Here is an 18,843-nt window from a genome sequence, read left to right as displayed (position 1 = left end):
AATCTCAGCTTGGTCATAGTCACTTGACTGTAGCTCAAGGACTGCTTTTTATTGATAAAACGTAAAGCTTGGTAAAACTTGATAAAAGTTGATGTACAATGTGACATGTCAGGAATTTATTAATACAGACTTGCATTGTACTGAGAGATCCACATTTTTTGGGTAACAAGAGTGACTAATATTTGATTTTGTCAGTATGGCATCGAGACTCAATGGGACTCGTAGATCTGTATTCTCTGTAGGACAAAGGGCACTTGTGACTGGTCCAATACCCCTCTATAATCGACTTACAAGTAAAACTTTCTGGTTCTCCTTTGACAAGAGACTGATGAACGATGGAGGCAATAAGTGTAGCATATTTGCTTTACAGCTCCTAACTGCTTATACTCTAAGGCAAATGAAATTTTATGCAGCAAATGGCAATGAGCTCATGAATAGAATTCAACTTAATCATATTAATTAGCTTATTAAGGGATGCTTAGTGCTATAATTTTCTAAATAACAGAAAAATGTCACTGTTCATGAACACTGCGAAATGTTAGATTGTAAGTTTACATTGAGTAAAACTCATTAACCCAATTATTGCCAAAGCCCTCAAGAAAAATAGTTTGTTTAGCAAGTATGAATACTAATATAAAATATGCAGTCAAACAATGGCATTTACCTTTATAATGAATCATACACTGATCTTCTGTACCTGCCAGTCCTCCTGGCTTCAAACCCACAGCTGTAGGTATTTTTTCTGACTATCCCAAACCGGAATCTGAATTTTTTATGGCTTCCAGTAGCTCTCACAATAGAGAATATGTTATTTGGGCAGAATTCCTTGTTTCAGGTTGCATGGGGTTGATATTCTGGAGGTGCTACTAGTTACCAGCCACTTGTAAGAACAAACCATCAAGGGAACAATGGTGTATTTCAATAATGGAGTCAACAAACCAGCTGCCAAAGGTGAAGAACATCCATCCAGATTAGTGCATCCAATCTGAAGTATAGGTTGTGGTAGAAGATATCTGTGTGAAAGCATGCAGTCTCCAGATACATAGAGGTTTAATAAGAGGAGGAGGAGAAAATAAATTGTGTTTACATAATATTTTTTTTGTTTTCTGTACTACAAATATATATATATATATATATATTTATATTTATATTTAAAACTAAGTAATACTACACATATTATTAGGAAGATAAAATTACACAGACTGCAGAATAAGTCACATTCAAAGAATATTCCCCATTCTCTTATCAAGGGCCAGCTTCATAAGCCATATACATTCCGGCATGCCTGAATGCGTTTACTTAAAAGCAACCCAATATGCTTTGCACAATTTTTTTTGGATTCATCTATCATTAAATGTTAGAAAATATAATAAAGTAATAAAACACACAATTTTAAAAACATGTAGATTTAATGGTAAACTTGTATGATCAACCAAATCCATTCACTTTAAGTGAAAAGATAAAGCAAGGAACTTTATGGGTCATATATATATAGATAGATTAATAGTGTATGTGTGTGTATGTCTAAGAATCATCTTTTACCTAAAGCACTCCATATTTCACCTTGAATTTAATTGAGCAAAAGTTTATTTACACATTTTCTAATTGAATTCAATGTAAAAAATAAATTTGAGTTAGACTTGGTGAAAACATTTATAAAATGATTCCAATGTTCTGTAGACATTTTGTTATTGTTCATAAAAGTTCATAAAAAACTGTCATGTTCATATAACTGAAGTGTTGCAAGCATTAATTCTTGCTTGTCTGAGTGAAAGGTATTTAAATAAAGCAAAACTAAACCCACCGATTGAACCAGTTCCCCCAGGTTAGAAATGATCAATAAAAGTTATTAAATCCTTAATCAGATGTACAGATATTGTTTTCTGAAGTGTTTTTATTAACATTGTACTCAGTACCACATGTGCAGCATATACTACATTCTAGGCATGTGTTCACAGGTGCCAGTGTGTAAGCTCACAACCAGTCTTTCCAGCCTTCAAATGGTTGGTGTCATAGCTGGCCACACGTACAGCACCAAGGATGATCTAAATGGAAGACAAGATGGCACTAACCTTGGCGGACAGGAGTGCTTTAAGTCTAAGGTTATCTAAAAGAAAGTTTCCACAGGATATTGGGGCATTGGCGTGATACAACTGGCTCACAATTTTTAGATTTATGTTGAGTAAAGCGTCCTTGTTGAGAAGATATTTGGGTTGTTGTGTGCTAAGAGTCAAGTGCAGTGGCAATGAGAAGCATAGGTTCGATTCCAACTCATTCTCATTACAAAAATGGTTCAGGATTCTGGAACCCACTTATTACTAATTAAGCCTAGACAGTAGAAAAGAAAACTTAGTTGTACTTTTTTCAAATGTACAAGAGTTCAGGCTACTGCACTGGATCAGTGTTTTCCAACCTTTTTATCACTCCTTTGAAATACCTTTCAGATCTTCAGGGAACTCCAGCTATAATTACACTGCTCACAGTACATTGGAGTGGTGGACACTGGGAAGAATGTCTCTTACATTCCTGTGGGAATGTAATTGTGGGAATGTAATCTTCCCAATGCCAGTGGGAAGAAAGTCACCATTACAGCCAACAAGATGAATGGTATCATTTAAACTAACCTGAGAGGCACAAACTGCTCATTGCTCAGGGAACCCCTAACAACCTCTGGTGGAACCCCACATCTCCAAGGAACCCTGGTTGAGGAACACTGGTAGATGAAAGGGCATGCTCAGGTAAAATTCTCACCCGATATGTCCTAGACTGCCTATAGTTTCCACACTTTAAAGAGAGTTTGTACATTCGTTAATTATTTGTATTCAGTTATGCTGATAGTTGGTTATCTCAAAACAATATTCTAATTTTTTTAATTAGACCGGTGTTCACCTTTAAGCAAAAATAAAACATTGGATTGTAAATTAAACTGATTGCTACTTTTGTTATTTTGTTTTTTAGAATTCTCAGTTTGCTAAAGAAGGAATGACACTCGCCTTCAAATTATTGACGCGAACAAACAAACCGTTGTTTGAAGGATGCTGAAGAGCCCTCGCTATCTCCCGCCGGAGCCAGGTATCATCTTTTTAAGTCTCGAGTGCTTTACTCCTCTCAAAGCTTGCCATCAAAGCTGTAAAAGTATTTTGTTTCACTTTATGCAAATGAAAATTAAAAAAAGAAACCTTTATCTGATTCTTTCTGAGCAATAAACAGGGGAAGTAAGTTGCAGACAACATTTATTTTGTATGTACATTAATGGGCACTTCCATTTTCCTGCAGGCTAGAATCTACTTTGAAATTCATGTTTGATAAATTCCCCGGCTTTCTGAGTAATTTAGCTGTCTATAGGGCTGCTGATCCTCCGAGTGTATTGCAGAACCGTGGGGACTTGTGAATCTGCATCTACATATCCAAGTTCAAATATATACTCAGGATGATTGGTTTAAACTTAAGTTGTTGATCTTATTCCTGATAGATTTGTCAGGATAGCTTCCATTTCATTTTCGAAAACCTGTTCCTAATCCCTAAATACCCCTTTTTTAAATATATCTTTGCAAAGTTCATTGATTGAGTTAGTGAAATGTACGTTCAGAAGACTCATTATAGTCAAAAGCTGTAATGAATATTCCTCATCATATCCATCCCGGTAATCTATATGTGTGCTTAGCTGAAATATTAGACTGTTTACCTATCTATATTTTCTAGGGTAATACATATCTTTGGGAGTGCAGCGAGTGTTGCTCTAAATTTTTTTCTGTCTGAAGCAGATTGTGAAGATGTTCATGATATGTGTAATAAGAGAGATGGTAGGAAAAAGAAAGGGGTGATGCTTTTTCTCCTCTATACTAAACATAAAACAAATGTTAAAGCTGAACTCCAGACACACAGCTCAGCACACCTGTATGCATGGAATAAACATAAAGACCTGTAATCAGAGCCAAATAATTTTACTTCTTTATTCAAGTAGAATGGGTGATATTTCTCTTTCCCCGAAATAGATATAATGTGGGAGCCGCTCTCTATTTAAATTTTTGAGCATGATTGTTTATAGGACAGAATAGAAAGAGGTTTGAAGCTCAAGATTATGAAAAGTAATTATGTATTGATATACTTTAGATTCATACATAATTATTCAACACATCAAGGTAAGTCATATCCCTAGTTCTGTTATTCTTTACAGAGCTGGAATATTTTATACTGTACAGAAATATGCTAGCAATAGTATATGAAAAATGACCGTTTATGTCCTATACGTCCCGACGAATTTCACCAATTGGCTTCTTCAGGGGTAAAATATTGTATAGGAGTTTGTGGTCTGTACATACAAACAATACAATTTGAGGAATACATATTAAAACAGTGGACATACATTATAGAATGTTGGTATGGTAAAGTGTCATATACATAAAATAGTTCTGAAGTAGGAGGTAAGGGATAAAAAATCTAAAGCATTTATAAGCATTGTAGTTCGGTTCACATATATCATGCAGATATTTTACAAGCTTAGATAGCATATAAATATTTCTAAAGTTCTTACATTCTTACTTACATTGCAGATGATCGGTAATGGTATAAATAAAGTATATGTGAAGTCCCGGCTGAACGTGCTAATAAATAAAGTATTCAATTTTAGGTGGTGTTATAACTTTGGTAAAGAAAATATTTAAAGTATAACATAAAATCAAGTAGGGTTTTTATATGATATGTCTATAAGTAAGAATTTTACATACCTCTGTATTGTGCGATACACAAAGGAGGAATTGGTGCAGATAATAATTGTGGCAATTATGGTGTTTCAAAAAGGCATTTGCAGTCCATTCATCCAATGTATATGCAATTTCAAATGACAAGCTAATAAACCAGATTATTTATATGTTGGATCTGTATGGGGTGTAAGTATTTTATATTAAAAGTAGAGGTATAATACAATAAAATATTGAGACTACTTTTGAAGAAATTGGAGAGATAAACTTACCTCTCTAGCAAGGATACCAAAAGGGTATAATAGATATCCAAATCTGTATAAACGATGTGGAGTCCGGGGGTTAAAATTCTTAGGATATGATAATTGTATACTTTGTATATATACTTGTATGCTTGGCTTACCATGCAAATAGGGCTGTTGTAGCTGGTTTGGTGAGTCCACTCTCCTATAGGGGAATTGCAAAGTGTAGAGCAGCGTGAGAGGTGGCAGAGGCACAGCCGGAAGGGCTGTCTAGGTTCTGGATCTCGCCTAATCCATGCTCGTCCATGATCAAACTTCTTTATTCAATCCTAAATTTTACAAAGTCCTATGCAGCCTGAAGAACTGACTTTTCTCTGCAGCAGTAAAAGGTCTTGTCCCTGTCCCTTGCAGTTAGGAAAAAGCAGCTGAGTGACAAGCTCAGCCATCATTTTTCTTGTCAGCACATGATCACTATACATGGCCACAGTTGATTGTCTACTAGTGCTGACATTTCTTCTCCAAGCCTGATTTATGTTGTTCAGGGGATTGCAAGAGGCTACCTAGTCAAATTCCAACCACTAGTTGATGTAAAGGGACACAATGATTTTTTTGCACCATTTTCTGTCAAATATTTAACTGGTACCAGTTATAAAATTCCATGCCTCTGGTCTAGGTATCACCTGCAGGGGAGATGGGGAGGTCAACAAGGTAATATACTGATGCTTCTTTTTAGCAGAGATTATGTGACCAAATGCCTCTTTGGACCTGAATTATTTAAGCTCTCCAAGACTGGAGAAGATAGACTATTATGGGTAAACCTGGGTGTTCCAGCAAATCTGGAATGGATTTGGTCTAGTATTGAAAGCATTTGACACATTTTAGCAACTGATTTTGAGAAATCATTCATTCTACGTTTGTTGGATCACCCACGTTCACCCATATTAGTCTCTTTTACTCCAGTCTCAGGTCCAAAGAAGCATTTGGCACAACTAGGTATAATTTGAAGCAGCATTTTTTGTGGGTTAAGTATCCCAGACCTTCTCTTTCTGTTCATTTATTCATTTCAGCAAAACTTGTAGCATAGCATCACATTTTAAGGGGGCTTCCAGTTTAAAATTCCTGTTGGGATTCCAATAGGTTGTTTTATTGTGATGGGGATAGCATGCTCCTAAACAGATGGGTTATCCCTTTATAGTACTTAAAGAAAAATGCATGGGACATATTACTTTGTCATTTTAAAAACATTTTAAAAAAACAATAGCCTGGAACCTGTTTTTTGTGGTCCATCAGGGTTGCTTCAGGTGAAGTGTTATGAATTTTTATGGGTATAACATGCATTTTTATGTGCATTGATATGTGTCGGTCAATGCATTCACATTTTTTGTTCTGGTAATACATTTTAGGTAAAGTTGAGATTGCTATGGGAGGGGTTTGTTTTATGTGCTAAACCACAAAGTACTTACATACACTGGCACCCTTTTGACCAACACATTAAAAAATGCAGCACATGGGTGCAAAATACCACCAATAAAATAATGTCAAAACTGTGCACATGCATTTATGCTGGTTCTGGCACATACGTTACATCATAAAGGTGTGAACAAGGGTTCGACCAAAAATGAATTGAGTACAGTGTAGTATGTGGGGGCTATAAACCCAGAATACCCACTTTATGATAGACTTCTGCCTTGGTTCTATTTTAATAATACAGCAAAACATTACTTTACTTTCTTCTAAAACCTTTTTTTTTTCCTTTTGATTAAACAACCCACATTAATATACCACCAAAAATGCATCCTAGCACGCAATACATGTTAGCGCTCTTTAATACATGGGGCCCATTAAAAAATATAATATCTTTGCTTCCTTAGTCTCCGTTTCGAGGCTTCTAAAGGAGATCACTTGTATCTCATCCATGTTATCCTCTATTAGAGAATTAATAAGGGTCCTCGTCCTTTCCTGTTTGAAGAAAATATATAAAGCTTTTGAAGTTGATTAATCTTTACGAAGTGTTCTTGCAAAATATATGAACCTCTTTTGAAGATCTACTTGCATGGCATTAGTTTAACAAGAATCATTTTCACTTCTGCAAATAATATCTTTGTTGGGTAAAGGATCTATCTGTAAAATGTCACTACCGGGCAGCATCAACAAATTCACCTGATCTTCAAGGCTTGAGTACATTATTTTTAAATGGCCTCTTATTTGTTGGAAAATTTTCATGCATGTAGATTCTTAAAGTAACACTACATTTAATATTTTTCATTTAGGTTTTGCATGAGAAAAGAATATATATTTTTATTTTAATATTATTTTTGTGGCTTTAATTATTTTCCCAATATATTTATATATATTTTCAACCACAAATGATTGAAAGATGAATGAATGAACGATGTACATACAACGCCATTCTGTTCTATGGAGTGGAGAACAAGCAATCGGCACTCTCCTCTATTCACTTCCATTGCGGTTGCTTGTCTTCCGTCTTTCATGGATCCATCAGGACAGATCCATGAATGATGTTGAATGGCTGCTGTACATTTGTCAGATTCAGATTCTTACCTCAGGGCCTGTCTCAGACTTTTATTAGAATATTTTATTATGTAATCTGTGACCCAGCGTTACCAAATACAAAGTAAGTTTCATGTATATACAGTAATTTGTTTTATATTTATAATATATACAAGTATTTTTGTCTTAATCTTTTAAAATTTGATCTCAATATGATTTACTTTATGGATATGATGCTGTTATCCAAGTTAATGTCAATAAGACATCCTTGTAATTTGTTTTATATTATACAAGATGTCATGTAACCATGCAATATATACAATTTTATTATTTTGTATATATACTGATTGTATGATGTATTATCTTTATAATTTCTAAAGGTTTCCCCTGAAGAAGCCCGGTAGGGCGAAACAGGTCGGGATTAAAGGAAAAAAAAAATATTGTAATGAAACATTCATCACTAGTAGACACCACACTCTAGTTTTGAAGAAAAAAGACCCCTCCTCACTGTAATTAAAATGTAATACAGCTGGAGGAAGGGTCCTACAAGTAGTTCAATATAAGATTGTATAATTTCAATATACCAATTGTAATATATAATTTTGTACACTTTTAATATATAGAGACTCAAAAAAAATCTTTCTCTCTTTTTGTATTCTTTATACACAAACAAATATATTCCTTGTCTCGGACTAGAATCATCTCAAGTGTGTATGTAGCCTTACACATGTTGCAGTTAGTTTACACCAACACATTCAAGCATGAGATAGAGTTTGTACATATCTTATATAATTGACAATAATCCGAACAAATTTGTAAGGGTTTACCAACATCCGAAACTGAAGCTTGTACGTAAGATATGGATAGTAAAAGTTAAAAGAAAAGCTTGGTTGTCTTATTGTTCATAGTGGTTTCATGACCCAAGTCCAACCTTTAATTTCCCAGCCATTCAGGACCACTGCTTTCTGTGCAGCAGTATTTTTTATGCAGCATTCTGAAATGCCTCCCATAGTAAGGCTGCGTACACATGCTCAATTATTGAGAAAAGACTGCCAGATGATGGCATGAGCGCTGTACACACATCCCTGTTCTGTTCTATGAAGAGGAGACAAGGGAGAAAGTGTGTGTGGCACCTCCATTAACCCATTTTGCAGTTGTTCATTGTCTGTCATTCATGATTTCCTCAACACGGATTTATGAAGGATATTGGGCGACCTCTCTACACATGTTAGATTCTCGCCCAACTATTTGTATGGGGCGAGACTCATCAGATGTGTGTACATAGCCTGAGAGCTACAGCTTTGGTACAGTCAGCACCAGCACTGGAACGCTGTTGCAGCTCTAATAACCGACAAAAAATAATAGGACATTAAAATTGCAATCAGATATTTATGCTGTCTCAAAGTTTTTATTGGACTTAATAGTTCATATAGAAATGAGAACGTTTTTTTCTAATCTAGCCTTTATTGGCAGAATTAAAGGCATTGCACAACAGCACCCAACAGGGGTTTTCCACTCCTTTTTGCTAGTTGTGTGGCCACCTCCCTCAACTCCCTTAACTCATACAATGCAGGTCCTTCATTATACAGGGGCATGCCATAGCCTGACACATTTCAGGGCTGGAGCAGAAACAGAGAAGTGGGACAGCTGCTGGTAGAGCAAGAGATAAATTAAGTATTAATCTCTAATACTATATATCCTCCTATTCCAAAGATATCCAAATTCAGCCTTCAAGGGTCAGGATCCACCTTCTCTTTTAGCAGAAAATGTTGTAAGATAAATTTTACAAAATGTCAAAACATGTTCTGTTTTATGAATGTTATGACCTGTATGTGGCCTTGGAAGGCTGAATTTGGACAACTCTGCCATAGAGTAAAAAATCATTAAACATTATAATAGGTATTACCAAATTGATATTATTGATTTTATCAGTTGATCAGAGTTCAAGTGGCAGTGCATACACTCATAAGTAATCTGTAATTGAGGGTATATAATGATTTCTTTTAAAAGACTATTTTCATGAAAAAGAAAGTAAAAAATGAAATAGCACTTTTTAACATTAGCTTTGTGGGTTTTTTTGTTAGGTGTATCGTCTTCACCTAGCCCTTCACATCATGAACTCTGATAATCATGCTCGTAAACGGGAAATTGTACAAACCATTTGAGAACATTTTACTTAAATGGATTATGTTTCTTCATAAATGTAAAAAGTCCTGATAGGCAGTGTATAAAAGCAATGAATTGCGAGTCACTCCTTGACCGGCGTAACTCTTTCAGCATAAATTAGCGAATTCTGGCACCGCCACCGCTACGCTGACATACTGGGCTGAGTGCCATCCCCACTCTTATTATTCATGCAATTTTTTCCATTATAACTTCTTTTAGTGGCTCTGAGTAGACATATTTTCATTTCTGTGATGAGGAAGTCATAATTAGGGCGACAGTGATATAGAAACTTATGAAATATGCACTGGTTTAAAAGAATGAACATTTTACGTCCGCTATCTCAAGTCTAAACAATCTGGTAATAAGCTGATATTAGAGACCATAATTGGAACATCTCCCAGCTATCACAGGTACAGCTGCTTGAAACAGTTCTTCTTTCACCAGATTTATATGGTTTTGCCTGCCATATAGTTAGCATGAATGTGCGCACCAAGATATTCTCTTAGTCCAGACAATTTTAAGCCCAAACATTTCAGGATATCATTAAATTAGTAACAGTCTATATTGGCCCACAGAATCCTAACAGAATTCATAATAGAACTGGAATTCTAATTAGAAAGCCCAACGTTGCTGGATCCTTTTTGGAATATCACCATCCAATTAAAAATCTAGAAGAGTACAAACTGTTCATCAAAGTATACCAGGTTATTCACAACATAGAATAAAAATGACTAGCAGTAGAAAGAAACCTTTACAACACCTGCTGGCTACAAGTGTTTAATACAAGTTTTCTTTTTTAATAGTGTTTCCTTAATTGGGAAAAATAAAATAAACCCTAACTTATAAAAAAATGTATTTTGTAGCTTTGATACAATACAATATACAAAAACACATATATCCTATACATTATACACATTACGAATACAACTACATTCCTCCTAGACTTCAGGAACCTTTTAAGCATAAAAGCATTGTGCAGGAACACAATACAATGCTACTTACTAGGGATGAGCGAGAATGCCTCTGGCATTCTCGCAAAAATTTCCTCAAAGTTCGGATGGGCCCAAATTTTGCGAAACCATGGGAAATCACTATAGGTGGATTATCACGGCTGCATTCATAAGTACAGCCATGGGATAGAGTTTCCTCCTGTCAGAAACTCTATCCAGGAACACATAGTACAGGACTGCAACAGCAATCAGAGGAGCGGAGCAGGAGTAAAGGAAGGTGGCTCCTATAGTCAGCTGTTTGTCTCCCATTATCCGGCCCCTACACAGGTATGTTTTCTAGGTTGTGGCCTGTCATGCCAATTTTATATGTGCCTTGGCACCTTTTACTGGTTTACATAATCCACCCTGGTGCAGACACACTTGTTACTCCAACTGTGGGTTGTTGAGCAAAGTGGGTTCTTGAGCTTTGCCATAGGTTTTCAGTCTGGTGTATAACTATCTTCTTCTCTTATCCTGAACTCTCTTCTCTTGTTTCAGATGATTACTACACTACACTTCTGCTCAATCCTTTACTTGTTTATGATTGGTGCATTATTTGCCTGTTGACTTGCCAATCCAAACCTACTTTAGGTAATCTCTAGATAAGATAGTGCACTTCTATTTCTCAGAGAAGCCTACAACTGCCTTTAGCTAGTGACACCAAGGGGCTTATTTGTTAAAGTTCCCCAATGCTGGAGAGGATACACTTTCATCAGTGAAGCTGGGTAATCCAGCAAACCTGGGAAGGATTTCTTTAAAGTCATTTGATATTTGCTAGAAAATGTTTGAAATCCGGGACCAGGTCAATTCCAGGTTTGTTGGGTCACCCAGCTTCACACAATAATTGTAATAAAACACTTCCAGTTAGTAAATAAACTGAGATAGGAGTAGTATGTTATTGCAAAAAAAGCAGTTGGAGGTGGCATGATTTTGGTACTCTAAAACTTTCTGTATTGTCTCATTAACACAATATGCATCCAATATTATCTTTTAACACTAAACTTTTTCTGTGGTTGGTGGGATCCACATCATTGGTTGAAATTAAAATGTCTTTTATCCAATGTTTGCTCCTATTTCATTTTACTTCTGGTTGGTTTTTGCGTTGACTTCTCGAATTATGATTTCTTCTGAATTAGAAAAAACATATATCAAAGACCAAAAAACAATCAAAGACCAAAAAACAAAACATTATATTGTTGTTAAAGTCCAAAAGCTTGGCTTGACAAGAATCCTTGATTAAATGTTAGACCATTTGGAAAGGTTAAAAGGAGTCGATGACAACACTTAAAGAGGAACTAAACCCAAAAGAGCCTACAACAAAAATCCACTTTCCTTCAATCCTGCAGGGCAGTCCGACCCATCTGGAGGCTTCTTCTATCATTGCGCCGGGCGCCGCCACCATTGTTTCTTCTTCCTGTTCTTCTTCCTACGTCACCAGACGCAGGTGCGAGTTCGGGTGACGTAGGTTGTAAAAAAAAAATGTTTTTTCTCAACGAAAAGGCTCCTTCTGCGCATGCCTGAGATGCTCGGGCATGCGCAGAAGGAGCACCCAAGAGGAGCACACAAGATGCCTTACGTAGGTATCCCGTGAGACTTTGTGCTCCCATTCATTAGGAACAAGGGGGGCGGTCATGCTCTTTTTAAAAAAAACAAACAAAAAAAACAGAATTTTTACTTAACATAAAAGTTTAGGTACGCTTTAATGACTGAGCTGGTTTCCAAATGCACCTTTTGTCCAAATTAAGTTAATATCGTCATTTAGAATGTCTGCAGAAAACAGTATGATTCGGGCAATGTGGCCTTAAACACTAAATATCACATAACAATTTATTCTAAATGTTTAAAGCATCTTAAAAGTACACAAGGTTTTGGTTGCATCTCTACACTCTTCGCTTCTGGTCATGTTTAAAATGCAATGAAAAGTAAATACTGTATAACGTTAACTTCTGATGATTTATTCAGAAGTCTCTGGAGGTCCTGTGATCTTCCAATTACAATGTGAGATTATGGTGGAAAAAGGTTTTAATACAAGTGTATGCAGGGCCCATTACAATGTCATTATGAGCAGAGATTACAAAATCAGACCAATTTCAGTGCAATTCTATGGTGACCTCATTGCATAAGTTAACAGGAAAATGAATGCATTTATTGGAGCCTTTGTGGTTATTTCAAATTCGACACCGCCTAATATTAGACCTTATTCCTCAGTATTGTCTGTATTAAAACAGCTGAAACAGTATTTTTAATTAGTATGCTGAATTAAATTGATTTTTGTCTCCCAAAAGTACCATGGCATATCAAATTCCAAATCTAGAAGATGTAGAACCTAGGCTCAAACACACAAATAAATGTTAAGGGGTAGGTAAGAAGAGAAGTGACTAAATGTGTTAAATTGGTATAATATTTTTATGGACGTTAAGGATTTATTCTGCTTTGTGTTTGCTTATATAATCAATTACATACTTAAAGCTACTCCGCCATATTGCAACCAAAATGGGACAGCCAGCCTCTGAAAAAATTGACAGACAAAAAGACAAATACTCACCTATCTCTTCTTTACAGCCTATACAACTCTATATTGGGTTTTTTGGATTCTATTCAAAGTCTCCTATTAAACAATACATTGAAAAATACTTATTTTTTTTAAATCTTGTTCTAAAATTTGATGTCAACATTTAAAATATAGTACAAACACATTGTGGTCAGCATCATTATCTATTGTATGGAACCAACCCTTACATCATTAAGGAACACAGTAAAGATATAGGGGTCTTCAGCTCTGTAAGAGAGCAAATATTGAAATTGTTGCCTGGTAGAGATGTGAGTATCTACATATTTTTTTTCTATTGGGTTTGTAACTTCATTACATCCACAAATTGGAAGGATAATCTCCCGTCAAATTAAATCAGACATTAAAAATGCCTTTCAGAGAAGCAAACGTCTATGACAATATCACCTTATTGCCTAAAGTGACTTTTTGCCAGTATTCTGATTTACTAGGAACATCTATTGGGCCTTTGAACCCCATCCATTGAATGTTCTTGGTCTTTATCTATACTGAGGAAATATTGAGGCTGTTTTAGCTGTCTTTATCAAATATCTGAATCTTGGGTTTCATGATGACCCAATGGCTTTAATAGGTTTCAAAGTCAGTGACTTGAAAAGTTTTAAAGCCAAAAACAAACATCAGGTAATGAATATTTATACTGGAATATCATTAAACTTGTATTACGAAAAAACTGTATCTATACAGCATGCAATCCAGGGTGCCCCATCATACTGTCACAATGACTGCCCTGCCAATGTACTATTAGGACTCCTACCATCTAGAAAAAGCAAAAATTCCATGGAGCAAACAAGAACATGTCCTATTGCCTCACAACATGTAGAACATTGTGTTCTATTGGCAAGCTTAACTATTGCCACTGGTGGTGGTAGTTATGAGCTAGCAGTTGTACCAACTTCCACTCCACTGGAGAGGTAGCCTGGCACGGTGAAAGTAGGATCTGCATATTTACCCGTTTTCTCAGTTATTCTTAGTCTTGGTTAAATAGCAGAAGTGGATGTCTTCTATCTGACCCCAAATGTATATTATTGATTACAAGGTATTCAATACTCTTTATTCATTTTCTCTATGTTATATATATACGTATATTATTTATACATACATGTAATTTTATGCTAATACCATTCACATACTTTTTAAACCTTTAATAGACTTTACTTTTCCTTTAACTTTTACCATTCCTGATTATTTTTCACAGTTCTCACATAAGTGGCTCTGCTAGAAATATCCTGGTAGTGTATGGAATATAAAAAACTATCAGTCTGGGGAATCAGCTTTAAATAATATTTGGGAGAGCCCCAATCAGCCTGATGATATTCTCATTCACATCGCCACATTTCTGGCCAATGCATCAGTTGACGGATTGCTAATCCTGGGCTCTTGCCTGCAGAAGCAATTTCACTTTGAGCAAATCTTACTCTCACTTCATACCTCAAATTAAACATTTTAGCTGAAAAAAAATAGCCATGGAGAAATGTCAACTTCATAAAGTTTTCTGCTACTTTCAATCTTGGCTACATCTGGCTTCTCCGGTGATAAACATCCCGAATATGAAACAGCCACATCAATATCAAGATTGGATCACTAAGCTGTGCACATTTTAGCCAGGAAGAAAAATGTGCCAGTCAATGAAGCTGGGTGCATGGATTCCCTTATGTAGCCAGTGTTATGTAAATAATTGAAGCATGCCCTTGATAGTGAGATATATTGTACATATCGATTGAGTTAAAAAAAAATGTTCTTTGCAATAGCCAAACTGAATTAGTCACCTGAAGTTAGTGCTGGGAGTAATTAAGGATTCAAGGTTCCTGATTGAATTTTGTATTGCAAGTCCTTGACAGAAAGTTTTATGTGTTAAGATTATGGAAAAGAAAGTTGAAGTTAAGGGTTACAAAATCACTTTTGATCTGTATCTGTTAAGGTTCCATTTTTTTTTTGCTTCAGGCTAACGGATAAAATTGTACAATCCAAAATGTGTTAGATGAAAATGGGTTGAGGATTTCCTACATCCTTCTCCGATAATCTGATATTTCCCACTTATCTCAATATCATTTGTTAGCTTTGCAGCTGAAAGTATAATTTCACGGTATGCGGTTTAACTTAATTATCTCTTAAATAAATCAGAAAACACAAGATTCCATTGTTTTTATCAGTCTTAATTAGCACCACTACTTGTTTTCAGTTTTAGGATGCTAGTGTGTCAATGTATGAAAACACGGGCTCCCGAATTCTAGTTAATTATTTAAGCATCGAATAGAAAGTAGCCGCCAAATAATAGTCGTCCTTCTGTTGCTGGAAGATGTGTAAAATTGAAGCACTCTTGACTGCTATTTAAAAGCTCTGATAAGGAGGGCGTGGATGGGTTCTGCCTCTCCATCTTGAAGACTGTCAGCCTGGCAGGATTCTTCTCTGAACAATATTTTTTCTTTCTCTGGCTGGTCTGTAATGTGGCAACCAAATTAGCAAGATATATCAAACAATTACAAGTCATTTTCTGGTGTTTTATGGAAGGGAGATGGCAAAAAACATTTTGATCTGGGTCTTCCTGACATGGGTTGATAAATGAGTGCAGGAGCACTGCATATAACCATATACCCATTACATTTGCAGCAAACCTTACCAGTTCATTACCAAACATAGAAGGTACATAATGTGGGTGGGTTACTGAAGAATTGTGAACAATAAGTTGGCACAAAGGCCCCCAAAGTGAATAATCTACTAAAAATTAGCATACGTTTCATTACAGGTTTTTTTTGCAAATCTACACAGGAGGCTATAATGTTTCTTTACACAATGAACTACATATGCAGTCAAGCAAACCTTTATTATGAGATACATTTTAAATGTAAAAAACAAAAGGGTCATGGCAATAACTTCTAGACTGGAGGCAATGTAAAAACATCCATCTAAATTAAACTAGTTCATTGGCTGATGTTGCTTACCATGTTGGTAAAGCAATACACTTAACGTGTACCTAAACTCACATAAACTTTACATAAAAAGGGTAGACAACAATTTTTTTAAGGAAAATTTTTGTTTGTTAGTGTTTTTTTTTTAATTGCAACACCCTATAAAAAAAAAAAAGGTGCAGCACAACCCCCTTAATTCTCTATTGCCTAGGCGATCAAGAATGAATGGAAGTGCAGAGCCTCCCGAGATAGCAACCTCACACATCCTGGGAGGCTCTTGGCTGCTCCTTCTGTGCATGCCCAATATTGGCTCATTCATCAATAGAGAAAAAATTGCTGATCTCTCGCATGCGCAGTGAGATCAGCAAGTTTTTTCCCCAGTCTACGTCACCCATTGTCACGCCTGTGCAGTGCGAGATCGGATGACATAGGAAGAAGAACACAGAAGAAGAGAGGAGAAGATGGCCGTGCCTGGCACTCCCCCTGCGCCGGGCTGAAGACAAGTTCCGGGACGAAGTGGGACCCGATGGAAGAAACCTCCCGAGGAATAGACTGATCTGCGGGATTGAAGGTAAGTGTGATTTTTTTTTTGTTTTGGGTTAGTTTTGGGTTTACTTCTGCTTTAAGTAATCTAGGCCCTGGATGTATCTTCATATTTCCTGAAGCTTGATGGTTTAGGTAGATGTACTGTGTATCATAAAGATTTTTTTTATGATTTTCTATTTTGCTAGAAAAATATGTTTTACTTTTTCCTATTCGATCAGTATTGCCGTACTACTGATCTCTTCCAGCCTCTGTGCAGACCCTTCTACTATGTATGCATTTGTTCCAGCATCAGCTGCATTTTGTTGTATGAGCTTTCAGCTTAGGTAAATGGCAGAACTGTCTACACATTGGACCTGATTTATTAAAGCTCTCCAGGACTGGAGAAGATACACTTTCATCAGTTAAGCTGAGTGATCCAGCAAACCTGGAATAGATCTGGTCCAACATTCAAAACATTTGCTAGCAAATAGGTATTGACTTTGAATAGATCCATTCCAGGTTTGCTGGATCAGTTTCATTGATGAGAGTGTATCCTCTCCATCCTTTGTATAGCTTTAAAAAATCAGGCCCATGACTGTGATAAGGCAGAGATCCTGCATTCAGTGCGCTTCCCCTCCTCTTTAACCCTATATAACACAGCACAATACCATTGGTTAAATGGCCCTAAGGCCTTTTATTAAACATACAACTTTATTAAACAATGAAATTTTATTAAATAATAATAAATAACAAATAGGCTAAATATTTAACCATAAATCACAATACAGATACATTAATTACCTTCTTTACCCTTGACCAATTCTAACACTCCCCTGGTTACTGGTCCTTGAAGGCCCACTACTTTCCCCCCATAGTTTTAGGTCTGCAACACCGTGATATATATGTTCCCAGCCGCAAACCACCAGCTCGGGAACGATACCAGCAGCACTTTCAACCCTTTTCAACCAAAACAATTCAACCTTCCAATAACCACCAAAATTCCAGAGACTCCCATACCTTAGATGGGTCTCTCACCCCATCTTAAACGGTAAAACAAACCACATTCCTTCAAGGACCTCACCGTCTAACCACCTATCCCAACAACACTGCTGCCATACCTACCTAAAAACAAGGGAGGGTCAGTGGGAAACTTTCTTCACGCTTCCTGTCCTGCTGCAAAGTGATCTGCCTCTTCCGTTTCCCCCCCTTTTCCCTCCTCTTCTCCCTTCCCCCATACGTCATCCCTGCTCTCGTCTAACGACCTCCCCTCCAATCATCCTCGCACTTAATCCTTTCACTGCCTGCTTCATATCCCCTCCCAGTCATGAAGGCCTTCCACTAGCCCTCTGTGCGTTCCCCCACTCCAGGCCTCTCTATGTGGCAGAGTGACAATGCAAGGGGACAGGTGGGGGACAAGGTGATGGAAATGCTTGAATGAGTACCTTCATGACATGATTTTTCAGGATTTAGGTTAATTAAGACTGTGGGAAAGGATTCTTCCTTGTATATGACTTGCTTTGGTTATTTATTTTCAGGAAGAACTAAACTTTTTGATGCAATCTCTACATGAGGGAAAAAAATTCACAGCCCTCTGACATAAGTACCTCCTTTGTCAGATCAGAGGAACAATAACAGAAAAGGTTTATGTAAAATGTTTGATTTTTGGGAAGAAAATTTGGCAAGCTTTTCCCAGCTATTTAACAAGAATTGCATGAAAAATGTTAGTCCTGCTTTAAGAACATCTTACAGAGCACACTAGCCTGGTTTGTAAGCTTGACAAAAGTTACAAGGCCTTGAAATTCTAACATGCATGATGTCTGCATGATGCAGAAAAAGACAAAACTAAACCACAATGTACCAGATGCCATATTATCGTTACAGTGGTGTAATATATTTCTTCTTACTTTCTATTCAGCTGAAGATCTTTACAGAAGCCTAGCAGTAAATAGCTTGATTAAAATATAATAATAGACAAATATTAAAGTTTTTGGCCTCATATGAGCTTCATGCATTACAAGTACAAGCACATCATATTTGCATATTGTGACGTGTTTATCGAGTAGAATACCCCCTTTTAGCACTGCCATGTCCATGATCTTACTCAACACTCCATTGCTGGCATTTTTCTTCCACTACCCATCTTCCTCTGGGTTCAGGAATTTTCTGATTGATTAACTGGGTCAGCAGAACATAAGATCCATATATGTACATCTGTAAACTTACAAGATTGATTAC

The 18,843-nt window shown here is 36.4% G+C and overlaps 1 long non-coding RNA gene across 1 annotated transcript in view; it reads left to right on the top strand.

Annotated features, from left to right (window-relative positions):
• Positions 1–18,843, top strand: part of LOC140339489 (uncharacterized) — a 210,016-nt gene that overhangs the window by 101,940 nt on the left and 89,233 nt on the right. Inside the window, exon 3 of the long non-coding RNA XR_011922451.1 lies at positions 2,959–3,072. This is a non-coding gene — a long non-coding RNA (uncharacterized lncRNA). The remainder of the gene's footprint in view (positions 1–2,958; positions 3,073–18,843) is intronic.

Source organism: Pyxicephalus adspersus, chromosome 10, assembly GCF_032062135.1.
Source record: "Pyxicephalus adspersus chromosome 10, UCB_Pads_2.0, whole genome shotgun sequence".
Lineage (NCBI taxonomy): Eukaryota > Metazoa > Chordata > Amphibia > Anura > Pyxicephalidae > Pyxicephalus > Pyxicephalus adspersus.
Note: the sequence above shows the minus strand (reverse complement) of the source record. Positions and strands in the feature narration are given on the sequence as shown.